General features: G+C 34.8%; 1 long non-coding RNA gene across 1 annotated transcript; it reads right to left on the bottom strand.

Annotated features, from left to right (window-relative positions):
- Positions 1–1,737: 1,737 nt before the first annotated feature.
- Positions 1,738–3,874, bottom strand: LOC140871041 (uncharacterized). Its single transcript, XR_012147591.1, has 4 exons — positions 3,738–3,874; positions 2,415–2,483; positions 2,156–2,314; positions 1,738–1,842 (listed from the first exon to the last, which is right to left on the bottom strand). It is a non-coding gene; the product is annotated as an uncharacterized lncRNA (long non-coding RNA).
- Between the last annotated feature and the right edge of the window lie 6,001 nt (positions 3,875–9,875).

The raw sequence follows: 9,875 nt of genomic DNA, 5'->3' as shown, positions 1-9,875 counted from the left end.
ATGAGATGTAACCTCGGTGAATCAAAACATTGGGCCCAACCACTCACTCCTAACCAGACGTGTACCTGGGTGTCCCTAGATGTCAGTGCCCGCTCGACCCGTCAATCACTGTGGCCCTGAACATCAAACATCCAAACAGGGCTGAGCAACCCTACACTGGCTTATCTCAAAGGAGATACAGGATCAATATGATATGCACATGCAGAATAATATCTCAAAGCAATAATATGCAATCACATAAGAATGAAACCCCGCCAGCTATGTCGGTCAGTTCTTACGTACCTCAAATAGTAAATCAATCCCAGCATAGTCTAGGATCCAAACCTACAGTCAAGATTTCATTTTATCACTATACATGTTCTACAAGCCTTAATTAAGATAACTAATACTCCTATAATTTAATAGGATTCCAAGACCATACCTTTGTCCGTCATTATCTCGTTGATGTCGAAATCCAAGGTTCAAAATTATATCCCAAAACTTCGAAACAAGCCCCAACAATCAAACAAGATTGTCCCAACAACTACACAAGACCAACCCTAAGCTAAACGACGGTCGGCGGCGGAAACGCCTGGAAATTTACTGTCGCCAGATTTGTGGGTTTTTTGCAAACATTTGATATCAAAACGAAGCTTACAACATAAGGAACAAAAAACATAAATCAATTTAGAGTTTTCAGCAACTTACAGTGGCGGCAAAGCGACGGTTGCCGGAAATGGATTTCCAGGTGACGCGAGAAAACCTTATGATATGAGGATCACTAGATAGCTCTCGCCAAGAGCTTTCCAACGATATATTTGGTTTTGAGTTTCGATGACCGGAGGTGGAGATACGACAACAAAATGGTGGAGGCGAGTTTCGTCGACTCACGCTAAAACTTTGCAATATGTGTGTCAATAGATAACTCTCGTCGCGAGAATTCCAGTCTTATATTTACTTTCGAGTTTCGATGACCGGTGGCGGAGTTACGGTGGTTTAAATTTGACGGTGAGGAGAGAGGAAACAAATCACGGGAGAGGGAGAGAAGGTGGTGACGACGATGAATAGTGATGGAAAGAGAGAGAAACGTGATATATATATCTTATCCCAATATAATCTGTGTACACGTGTTTAAATGTGTTTACTCCTTTATTGACCCGGTTTGAATTATTTCAACTCCTATGTGCAATAAAAATCACATATGCATTTTAATATCGTATATAACCAGATATTTACTAAAACATATTTTTAACACACAATTTTAATTATCTAACTTAATTAACTTTAAAACAAGGTACGGGTTATGTGGGGCCTCGGGTTGCTAATCTCATTCTTAGGATAATTAGTAATTAAACGTCATTAATTAACAAAGGAAGAAAGAAGAGCAAACAAAAATTATTATTTTTTTCAAACTTGGGTGCGCTCGGTCGCTCAAATATAGCCGACCGAGCGCCCCATCTTAACCCAACCTTCGGTTTGGAATTTAGGGGTAGCGCTCGGTCTGCTAAAAAGAGCAGACCGAGCTCAGCTCTGGGCAGTCCTTTGCTCTGTTTTTCAACAGCAAACTATGGTCCTTCCAATCACTCCAATCCATCATATTGAAGTCCTAAAACATGTAGACATACATAAAACAAGATCTAAACATGTTTATAACAAAAGCGATACATCAACTAGAAGATTAAAGTCTAGCAAAAGTTACAATTTACATATGTTGTCCACTCATAACTCAAGACCAACTACTTCAAGTTTTTCCAACATCATGCTAGAACTTAAACACCTCGATTCAACTAGAAACAACCCGAGTCCACATCTAATCTTCACTCATGAGCTACCCTCGTCGACTTTGGCCAGCTCCTGCCCCATCTGTTGTCATGCGCACATACAAAACAAGCCAACAGCCGGAAACATCCGGTGAGAATACAATCTCAGTATAATCAACATATATACGCGTTAAATAAAAACATATCAACTCTAAACATTTCAACTCGAGAATAGAGTAAACGCATATATATAAAGAATTGATTCCTATCACACTCTTTGCCATCAAGATTCGTATACGATCTTGACATGGATATACATCTATCGTCATCCCTTTGGACTAGAAAATAAGGTCACCTTAGACCATGGCATAAGAATCAATTCATATCTCATATCATATCAAATAAAGATCCACTACCTGTGATGGATCGACAACATTATAACATAATCAAATCGATAAACAAGTATGTGATTTTGGCGGGACAACTCAAGAAGCTTCATTCTCGATTTACAAATCCCTAACTTGTGATGTCGTCTTATACCTTCTGATTTTCTCGGTTCTTGAAGTACTTCAAATCTGAAAATAAGTATCAAGAACTCATATCATACTTCTATTTCATACTAACTCAATTATCAGTCAATCTTCATACAAAATCTTCAATACAATCACTTCAAACCTTCTTCACTTTGTCCTTAGATTGGAAGTTGAGGTTCTTGAGTCAATAGTCTCCAATTAAAATCTGAAACTGAAGAATTTACAAGCTATAATATCAACAACATCTCAAAGAACATCCCAGCTGAATCATAGACTATCAAAACGGTCTCAAAACATGAATCGACGACGTAGCGATTAAAAATCGGTAACTGACATAATATCAAAACCATTCTAACTTCATATCCAACTTCTAACCAATTCCTCTTAGTCATAGATCACCGAAAACCAGCATCTCAGAAGCTATATAGTTTGAAACATATGTTGGAAATCATATCAACTCAAAACAATAATCGTTCGTTAAGTTGGTGTCGATACGATACAACAAATAATCTCAAGAACATAAAAATATACTCGGATTAAAATTAAATTAATTCTGGATCAAATCAAATCATCTCGGGCCTTACAGGTTACTACAATCAATAACCATGTTTTCATTGCATACTCTGATAAAATAAAATATTTTATCGTTCTCATGTGTCTTTCTCATTTCAATCAAGCATACCTTTATAAACTTCTATTGCTAAACACAACTTAAAGCGAACTATTGCAACTTACCTATGGCCCACTATAACCCAAATTTGATATTTTTACACACTTCGTAGTACCATAAGTGAAAGTCCAACCTCATGCTTATATCAACTCATAGATAAAACCCAAATGTTAACTCTAATGTTCATTAATTTTACCACAACAAAAATGCCAAACGACAAAGGATTTTGGGATCTAAAACTGTTGTAACTGATGGTGTTGTTAAAAACACGCCCAACGAAAACAGGTAAAATCCATTTTTGATGGGCATGCTTTTAAAAACACCATCAGTTACCATATCAAAATTCACGAAATTCTTCATGCCCAAACTAGACAACTCATAACCATTCGCATGCATAAACATGATGAAAATTTCATCAAACAATACATACACTAAATTCCTCTCCTTCTTAAACCTAGCTAACACCATCACAAATTTCATAATTAAGTACAACCATTGTTTTCTAGGAATAAGAAACAATTCACAATACCATAGCAAATAATCATCCAATATATATTATTTAATTTGGATGTCTCAAAGCTACACTTTAAGCTCAATACACTTGTCCTTTCATCAAACAAATCATGCAATGACAAACATATAGAGAAAAACAAATACTTGCTCACATACAATTTATCATGAACACTACACATGTATTTTTCAAACACATCCTCAGAATCATTAACTCATTCACACAATTTATTAGCATGTTCAAACCATAAGAACCTTGTAACTTAAAGAGATAAGAACTCATACCTTTGTGATAGTGTAGTAACTACCACATTTTCCTTACATCGTTGGTACTTGATCAACTCTTTACTAATAATTCAAAATCCTTGAGAACTTACACCAAAATCAACAAGTTCTCTTGCGCGAAATACACTCAACTTTCCAACAAGCTCACAACCCAAAAAATTCATATCCAACATGATTAACACAACTCTATAATGTTCAACATGCACATTAAAATTCTTGATATAAACTAGGTTATAATCAAAGGATACAACAACAAAGTTACCCATAGATGTATGAAAAACATAATCCATCAATCCCATGAATGTATTACGCACATTAGCTATCCCAAAAGTCGTCACTAGCCACTCAAGAAAATAAGACTTACCACCTATACTATTCATGCACAATTGACTCACATTAACACAAATCAACTCATCAAATCTTTTAGTATGCACAAACTCAAGAGACTTAATATTAAGATTTGAAATCAAAGCATAATTCGTAGCTAACACCTTCTCAAATCCTTCAACAAAGTAATAGAATTCATGGAACATTGAATTTAGATCATACCTTTGAAAGTATACATTTGGTTGGTATTCAAAATTTAAAGTTAAATCATATCTCTCAAACGAAACAACTCTCAAATCTTTAACCTCTCCAAGGACGTGACCAACCTCATATGGAACCAACATGTTAAGACTTTTAGTATTATTTCTCTTTTGCTTTTTCATCAATGCATCTCCAAAATCGTGCAAAGAAGAATAAACGATGCTCGGGATTGAACTGACTAAATCATGACAATGAGATAAAACCTTCTTGTACAAAAGTACTTTAGGGATTTTATTCATTTAAAACAAATTTTCATCCTCACAATTTTGGACCATATATGTATTTTCTTTTTTGGTCTCTTTCCTATCTTTTTTTTTACCTTAAAGGTCATCTCACTTTTTTGTACACTCTTTCCTTCGACCTCTAATATTTCTTTTTCTTTCTTTTCAATGGTTATCTCACTTTTTTTTTCACTCTTTTTTTCAGTCATATCACTCAAATTTTCAAATTTCAATTGATCTTCAAGAACTTCTTTTGGAATCAATTGAAATGGAACAATACATGGTTCATCAACTATCTCATCAATAGACTCACAAGTGATACCAACAACATTATCATCCACAACATGCACAATAGAAAAATTCTCATCAAACAAGGATTCACCCTCCACCGCACATATTTCAACACTCACAACATCAACCAATGAAGTTTCATCCTTAATTTTCTCAACTCCTTCAACTTTTGCCTCAACATCCACTAAAACATTTGATTCATCATCTACTTTAGAATCCACAACTTTCATCATAAACTTAAACAATGACTCATATCATGATCATCTTTTCAATGACACCATAAACATGCAATATCACAAATACTAAAATTTGAAAGTTTAGATGTACCTTCATAACCATGCTTTGAAACTTCACTTTTCCTCTCATAGTGATTAGGAGCAAAGAGTTTCCTCATCACTCTTTTCAAATCATCCCATGTAGATATAAGACTGTAAGGCCCGAAAATATTAAATTATTAATTATGGAATTTGAGAATTAAATTCCATATTATGGGCTAATATTAATTTGAGAAGTTATGGAAATGATAGATTTAATTTCCGAGCCGAAAATATTTAATTTGAGAATTTACGGATTTTGAGAATTAAATTCCGAGAATTCTTAAATTAAAAGAATAAATATTCGATTTGAATATTTATGGAATTTAAGATTAAATTCCATGTTTTGGGAATTAAAGAAGATTAATTTTGAAGATACAACCCGATCAGGGATTGATTTGCAAATATCGAAGTTTCAAGGGCTGAAGTGTAAAAGGCCGGGATTATTGAATTTATTCCGAATTTATTTAATTTTAATCTGAGTATATTTAATTTGAGAATATTAAGAGTTTTGATTTAAATTCTAATATTCTTAAATTATTTAGGATTGAAATTGAATTAAAAAGAAGGCCGAAGATTGAATTGCAATTAATGAAGACTTGAGGGACTAAATTGCAATTTATGTAATACATATCTTATTTTGAAGATTTATCAGCATGTTACATGTATTTCATATACACTTCAGAATTTTCAGAACAGAGAGCCGAAATCCTTTTCTTTCCTTTGAATTCTTGATTTTTAAAACGCCGTAACTTTTGATCCGATCGTCCGATTTCGATTCCGAAAAGTGTTCTGGAATCCTTGCGACGAGGGCTTCGATTTTCTGTAAGTTTCTAATTATTTCGGCATATTTTGAGGATCGAAATATTGCAGAGATCATATTATGAGTTTATATTTGTGTTCTTGAGCTTGTATGCACTTCGATATCGAAACCGAATCGGCGAACGACTATCGTTTGTATTAGTTGTGATTTCCAGCATGAGTTTGATTATTTTCACTACTTATATGAGGATATATATATGCTGTTACGTTGATTAAAAGTTGCATATGAAGTTAGAATGGTTTCGATATTAAGTCGGTTACCGATTTTTAATCGCTACGCCGTCAATTCGTGTTTTTGGACCGTTTTGATAGCCTATGATTGAGCCGAGATGTTCTTGAAGATGATGTTAATGTTGTAAAAATTTTATTCTTCAATTTCAGATTAGTTTTGAAGGTTGCAACTCAAGAACTTTGAATTCGAACCGAAGAAGAAGACGTTGAGGTTTGAAGCGATATGATTGACGACATATTGATGATTTTGAATTGATATTGAAATGATTGAATAGAATGAAGATTATTATGCATGTTTTGATTCTATGTTTCAGATTTGAAGCGTTCAAAACAGAAGAAATACGAAGGTATAATGACGGCATCGCAAGTTAGGGATTTTGAAACTCAAGAACGATTATTCTTGAGTTGTCCCGCCAAAACCACATACTTGTTTATTACTTTGATTTGATTTCGATGTTGTCGATGCATCTCAGGTTGTTGCTTTGTTTTGTATGTGTGCATTGCAACAGATGGGGCAGGAGCTAGTCTGAGATGATGTTGATAGCTCGGGAGCGAGACTTAGCATGTGTGGACTTGGGGTTAAGCTAAAGAATGATATTTAGATAGCATCGAACAGGACATGAAACTTGTGATTTAGAAGCTCATTTTTTAGACTTAGTGTAGCTTATCGTTTCATGCTTTTATGCTATTCGATTAATGTAATAAACGCATGATTTGATACTTGAGATTTTCTACATGTATATATGCATGTTTTAGATTTGATAAACTCTGTTTTGGAGTTGATTTGTGATTATTCGGATTGAAGCCAAGCTTTGACAGCAAAAGAAGTTTTGTTGAAAAGTTTTCTGGTCGTCTGGGCGCACCCGCGCTGTCCACGGGCGCACCCGCGCCCTGTTGATGAAAAGTTTCTGCCACTTCAGGCGCACCCGCGCCCATTTATAAAAAAAAAAAAAAAAAATTGGTTTCTTACTTATTTACTTCTTGGTTTGTAATGAATATTGATTGCCCATTAAGAAGAAAGATTAACACCCGAGGTCCTCACAAAGACTCATTACACGTCTCTCCCTATTCTCATCCAATCTATCCCACCAAGTGCAAGCATAGTCGGTAAACTCTTTGAAGACAAGTTTCACCTTCCTAGCTTCAGAAATATCACGACCATCTAATACACTCTCTATCCTTTTCTCCCACTTCAAATAAAAATCCGGATCCTTATCTCCATGGAACGACGAAATATTGCTTTTATTACTTCTATTACTACCATACCCATAAAATCTCCTTTTACTCTCCATATACTCATCATACTCACCAACAAAGTACTTTCTATAGGACATTGAACCTGCAAGAAAAAGGTTAGTGATAAAAAAAAATTACCTCACCCAAATTCTCACAAATCACTCCAAAAAAAATCACTCAAACACTCCTTTTTTTTCACTCCAATAATGAATAGCTTATTCTTTGTGGTTGAAGAATATCAAACTCACAAGTTCAAAACTTGTAAACACTTGCCAATCAACTCACGTATATTGCACAAAAACATATACTTGACTTATGAAGATTAAAATAGACTTAGTACCCAAGACTCACAAGACACAAGAAATTTGCCACCAGTTATTTTGATTCTCTTATTTTTCTGAAGCTTTTGGTCTTTTTTTTTTTACCAGAATTTTCGATTTTTTTTTTCGAGATATCTTGTAGCACACAAGACACAAAAACTTGGGCAAAACGATTGACAGAACAAAGAACGACGAACAAAGAACGACGAATGAAGAATGAGTACCAAAGAACAAAGAACACGAAGAACGGATAAGAAGAACGAATAATAGATAGAAAGATACGACTTTTTTGAATCAATGGAACCTTAAGCTTTGATACCAAATGATGCGAATCTTGGATGCATGAAAAGAAAACACGATTATAAAGAATCTTACCCTCAATTCAATAACAAAAAGATTCAATAATTTTGTCCAAATATTTTGAACAAGTAAGTTTTCGGATATCTACCTCTAGCTTACAATGAAACTAGCAACAGATAATCACCATAAGAAAACAATCAAAAATTCAATTGGAGCTTCAAAGGAACCTGTCTTTGACAACCCAAGTGAAAAATCAATTGACAAACGCCACAAAGTTTATGAAACTTTGATAAGTTTGATTTGTTAATAAAAACAAAGCAAAGCTTTGGCAAAATTCTAGAGAGAATTTTAAGAATTGATAAAAATCAATAATCTCAATAATGACTTGTGTATTCAATAATGAATGTAAAGTTTACAATATATATAGAAGAAAACTAACTAAGAATCCTAATATAATTATACTATAAATCTCCTAGTTAGATTATAACTCCAAAATAAAAGATAATTGCAAAAGATATCAAAATATATCACAAGAAAGTTTCCTAGTATAATTAGAACTCTCAAAAATAGAAATTTAATATCAAAATATCAAAATCCCGCACACACACAAAAACACGCTGAGTGTGTGTTTTTTTCTCGGAAATTCTCGCTCTCTCCTCGAGCGAGAAATTTCTGCCCAATTTTTTAATGAGGCTCGCTCGGCGGTAAAATGTTGCGCTCGGGAGAAGATCCTTCTGTACGAATTTTAAATTCCTAATTTTCTTCACTGTTTACCCTTCAAGGACGCATAAACATCTTCCAAAATACTCTTCAAGATGTTCAACTTGATTTTCATGTATTCCAAATCCGTTTATCCTTGACTGTAATACACCAAAAAAATCTTGAAACAAAATGACTCATCTAGCACATCCTAGATTCATATCAAGATACACAAATGCATCAGGAAAGATACAAGTTTCACCTGAATAAGCACATCTTCATCTTAGTTCCCAAGCATGTGTATTGATTCAATGATGTCAAAAAAATGTGAAAAGCAGAGATGTAGTATAGCAACTCAACCCGGATCTACTACCTAATCAGAGTTTAAGAGCATAATTAAGCATGCATAAAATAAATCGCTGCGGAAGACTTACAATAAAAGCAGACCGGTAGAATACAACCGGTTAAACAAATTCGATTATACAACTAATCGAATAAATAAGCCTAAAGGGCAAAACCTACAGCTAATCCTGCTGTTTTCACTGGTCACTCGCTACTCCAAACTCCTGGTGCTCGATCATGCACCTTCGATGGGGTGTCAAGATACACAGAAAAGACTGGACGTGAGCTCTAAGATCAATACGAAAGCATAGGTAAAACATACAAATATGATGCATGCAAATGATAGGGTATCCATATCTGGGATAACTGTATACAACTGCTCAGTAATGGCGCCTAGGACATGAGTGGTACAACCCGGGGAGCAAACCCTGTGTACACTGCTCATTCCTAATGGACGTAGACCATGTCTTCCAGATGATAGTGCCGGCTAACCCGTTGGTCGCGGGGCGCTCGACAACAACCGTCCGAATAGGGCTGAGCGGCCCTACATGGCTCATCTAAAAATACGGACATGCACAATATGATATGCACATGCTGCATAATAATAAGACACAAAAATGCAACATATAATCATGCAAAACCCGCTGGCTATCTCAATCAGTACTTACGTACCTTTCTACAGACAGTCCTAGCAGTCCCACTCTAGGTTCGAAGCCTATCATCAGATCTACAATGCAAATACCCATGCATCATTAATTAAGCTCTAAAAGTCTT

The sequence above is a fragment of the Henckelia pumila genome, unplaced genomic scaffold (genome assembly GCF_033568475.1).
Source record: "Henckelia pumila isolate YLH828 unplaced genomic scaffold, ASM3356847v2 CTG_319, whole genome shotgun sequence".
Taxonomy (NCBI): Eukaryota; Viridiplantae; Streptophyta; class Magnoliopsida; order Lamiales; family Gesneriaceae; genus Henckelia; species Henckelia pumila.
This window is presented reverse-complemented; position numbering and strand designations above follow the sequence as displayed.